Source organism: Nannospalax galili, unplaced genomic scaffold (assembly GCF_000622305.1).
Source record: "Nannospalax galili isolate Female #2095 unplaced genomic scaffold, S.galili_v1.0 scaffold391, whole genome shotgun sequence".
Classification (NCBI taxonomy): Eukaryota; Metazoa; Chordata; class Mammalia; order Rodentia; family Spalacidae; genus Nannospalax; species Nannospalax galili.
Genome location: NW_008329323.1, coordinates 1,244,361 through 1,248,919, shown reverse-complemented (window position 1 = coordinate 1,248,919; position 4,559 = coordinate 1,244,361). Strand labels below are relative to the sequence as shown.

At 40.1% G+C, this 4,559-nt stretch overlaps 1 pseudogene; it reads right to left on the bottom strand.

Annotated features, from left to right (window-relative positions):
• Window positions 1-946: 946 nt before the first annotated feature.
• LOC103736639 overlaps window positions 947-4,559 on the bottom strand; it is a 4,320-nt pseudogene continuing 707 nt past the window's right edge.

The window sequence follows — 4,559 nt, the reverse complement described above, 5'->3', positions numbered from 1 at the left end:
AGGTATGAGAATACAGCAAGGAAAGATCATGTCAAAGCAAGACCAAAACCTAGCAGGGCAATGACCAAATCCTGAAGATCCATGTCCAATATCTTGAGCTACTGGTAACATCATTTGAGCTCTAATGGCCGTAAATAGCCTGCTCCTCCATTTGTGGCACCTGTAGCACACATGGCCTCAGGCTGCTTCCTCTCCCTGTCTGCATCTTTCTTCACAAGACAGCCCACAATCCTGGCATCTCCAACATCCTAGAGTCTCCATGGTAAACCAGAGCTCACCTTCATAGCTTCCACACAATGATGTCTCAGGACCTCTTGCAGGGATTCTGAATGTGCCAGCCTTGGTAAAGCCTCTGTAACTCAGATCTTTCATTTTTTCATTCTTGCAAAAGGAGCACCAAACAAATGATCCTGCCATGTTTTGCTGTCAGCTCGAGACATACATTGGCTCTTTTCTCCCACAGTTTGTAGTGGCCTCTGTGTGCCTTAGTGGCTGAACCTGGAAGAGCATTTTCCTAGGCAGTTGTTTTTGAACATGAAACCTCTTCTGTGCCTTATTAAATTTAACTTCTCTCCTTCCAAATATATTTATACATTTGTAAACTGGATCCTTCAGTGGATAGAGTATGCCCTCAAAGTACCTTTCCTATTATCCCAGTGCAAAAACACAAAGTTTATTCTTAATTGTGCTCATCTCTTTAACAATTAAAGCTCTACACACACACACACACACACTCCTTGTCTGCAACATTAAATTGGCTTGTCCTCCTTCCTCAACAAATTGCATGATTTCCATCTCTCTCTCTCTCTCTCTCTCTCTCTCTCTCTCTCTCTTATGAAACCTAGTGAGCACAGTCTTTACTGTATGCTTTTCTATTGGTATTCTCACCTTCCAGACCCTTATCAAAATGGTCTATTAAGTTCTGCATATAGCATTCTAGGGCATTCTATCCCACAGATTCAAACTCTTTCACACAGGGTTTCACTCCCAAGTGAATTCGCTCATGTCTTTGTAAGGATCTGCACAGTGTGAAGGCTTTCCCATATTGCTTACGACCATAAGGTTTCTCTCCAGTGTGAGTCCTTTCATGATGATAAAGGGAATTCTGTTCTGAAGGCTTTACCACATTGTTTACATACATAGGGTTTCTCTCCAATGTGAGTCTTTTCATGGTGATGAAGGGAATTGTGTGTAGTGAAGGCTTTATCACATTGCTTATATACATAGGGCTTTTCTTCACTGTGAATCTTTTCATGGAATCTCAAGTAATTGGGATGAGTGAATGCTTTTCCACAATGCTTATAATCATAGGGTTTCTCTCCATTGAGAATCTGTTCATGATAGTGAAGTACACTGTGAACATAAAAGGCTTTACCACATTGCTTACACTCATAGGGTTTCTGTGCACTGTGAATGCATTCATGTCTTTGCAAGTATCTGTACAACATAAAGGATTTCTCACACTGTTTAAATTCATAGGGTTTTTCTCCAGTGTTGATTTTTTCATAACATTGGAGGAAAGTGTGAGTAGTAAAGGTTTTTCTACATTAATTACAATCATATGGTTTCCCTCCAGTATGAATCCTTTCATGGCATCGCAAGGAACCAGAACAAGTGAATGTTTTCTCAAAGTACTTACAAACATACGGCCTCTTTCCACAATGAATATTTTCATGGCATTCAAGGTAAGCAAGATCAGTGAAGTCTTTACCACACTTTATACACACGTATAGTTTCTCTCCAGCATGAGAGCCCTCTTGATTAAGAAGGGGAGTGGAACAGGAAAAGTCTTTAGTACACAGGTTTCACTTGCATGGACCATCCCTCTTGTGTGTTATCATTTGTCTTTCAATGCCTACAATATTCTTCAATTCTTTCCTATATTGCTTGCACACACCTGGTTTCTTTGTAGTATGAATTCTTTCATGTATTTGAAAATAAATGTGACTACTAAAAGTATCTCTTCAGTCTGAGTCCTCACATGCATCAAAGGGCACTGAGGAAAACTAAAGTTACTTCTGCATTCCTTAAATTCACATGGCTGTTTTGCATATTTCTGATACCCAAATGGTTTGTGTCCATTTTGAACTGTCAGAGACACTTGTAATGATGAAAGAGATCCATACACATGCTTATCGCATGGTTTTAGTCCATGAGGATTATTCTTATACACAGGAGGGTCTAGAATCCAGTTGACATTTTCTCCACACTAAATATTTTCTTTACCCTCATAAAGACTCCCACTCACTGGACTTCTGAAAAAAAATTTTATTATTATTTTCCAATAAAATAATAATTTTATACATGTGCTGGATCACTTTTTTGTCAACCTGACATACCTGGGTTGAGGGAGTCTCAACTGGGGAACTTCTTCTACTAGATTGGCCTGTGGCCATGTCTGTGGGGCATTTTGTGACTGTTGAGTCATGTGGGAGGACCCAGCCCACTGTGGGCAGTGCTACTCCTGGGCAGGTTGTTCTGTATTGTATAAGAAAGCAGGCTGAGTATGGGCCAGGGGGAGCAAGCCAGTAAGCAGTGTTCCTCCATGGCCTGTGTTTCAGCTTCTGCCTCCAGGTTCCTGCCCTGAGTTTCTACCTCGCACTCCCTCAGTGATAAACTGTGACGCAGGAGATGTGAGCCAAATAAACCCTTTCCTCCCCAAGCTGATTTTGGTTAGAGTGTTTTGTCATAGTAATTGAAGTCAAACTAGTACAATACACTAAAAAATTTTAAACATGAATAAAATGAATATTCTACAGTGTGATTTGAGACGTTATTGTCAATAGCAGTACTCAATGAGAGTTTTCTTTTCCATTTTGTTTTGATTTTTTCTTTTTTTTTCTTTTTTTTATTAGGTAGGGAGTTCTTTCGAGACACAGTATCAATCTGTATCCCAGCCTAGACTAGTTTCAAACTGGTCATATCCTGCTTCAGTCACACAGGATACTGAGATTACAGGCATATGATACAAGGCTGTGTCACATGGAATTCTGAGTACTGTTTCCAGGTTAACTATGTTATAAACATCTGAGTTATTTATGCCATGCTTATTATTTTATTTATTTTGTTTGTGTGTATATGCGTGTTCATATGTACTTTATGTGAATGTACGTGTGTGTGTGTGTGTGTGTGTGTGTGTGTGTGTGTGTGTGCGCACGCGCTGGTGGAAGTTCCTGTGTACATGCATGGAGGCCAGAAGACAGTGCCAGATTCCTTAGAAATGGACTCACAGATGGTTGTGAATACTGAACTTGTTGCCTGTGTGCTAGAGCCTGAACTCCACTCTTAACCAATGACCCATCTCCCTAACCGTCTTTTATTTTTGACATGGAAATCTTACTACGTGACCCAGGAAGGTCATGAATTTATGACACTCTTGCATCAGCCTCCTTACTAGCTGAGATAACAGCTATTCACCTCTATAAGTATTTTCCTCTGCGTCACATTGAAATGTATTTGAGTATTCCTTGTGCAAAATTCTATTCTCAAGTGTTCTGCACTATGAAATATTTGCATGTACACAATGAAATACCTTCAAGCAAGGTCCCTATCGAAACACAAAATATCTCTGTGTTTTATATGCAGTATATGCTATGAAGGCAATTAATGCAAATGGAATAAAGTTTGTGCACATTCACTCGACTGAATGTAGTACAAGCCTCTAATCACAATATTTGGGAGGTGGAGGCAGGAGGATCAGAAGGCTCACAGACAACCTTAGTTTATAGCTAGTTTGTAGCAAGTCTAGATCACATAGATAATAGTGGGACTGAAGAGATAGCTCAGTGTTTAAAATCATGTACTGCCACTGTAGAAGACCCATATCAGACACCTCACAACTACCTCTAACTCCAGCTCCAGGGAAACCTGACACCTCTGGCCTCTGTTGGAACCTGAACTCATATGTGCACATATCCATACACAGACAAACACATGCCCAGTTAAAAATCAGGCTGGGCTGGGCGTTGTGGCACACGCCTTTAATCCCAGCACTTGGGAGGCAGAGGCAGATGGATCCTCTGTGAGTTTGATGCCAGCCTGGTCTACAGAGTGAGTTCCATGCAGCTGGAGCTACAGGGAGACCCTGTCTCAAAAAGACCAAAAAAATTAGGCTGGATATTGTGGTGCATGCCTTTAAACCCAGCACTTTGGAGGCAAAGGCAGGCAGATCTATGTAAGATTGAAGACAGCCTGATCTACTACATGGAGAGTCCTAGGCCAGCTACAGGGAGACCTTGCCTCAAAATGGCAGTAATAATAAAGCTTTTTTTTTAAAAAAAAAAAGAAATAGTAGCAAATAATAAGTATCACTTGCAGCAATATTTTAATACTCCGGATATTTTTTTAAAAGGAGGCAAAGGCAGGCAGATCTATGTAAGATTGAAGACAGCCTGATCTACTACATGGAGAGTCCTAGGCCAGCTACAGGGAGACCTTGCCTCAAAATGGCAGTAATAATAAAGCTTTTTTTTTAAAAAAAAAAAGAAATAGTAGCAAATAATAAGTATCACTTGCAGCAATATTTTAATACTCCGGATATTTTTTTAAAAGAATATATT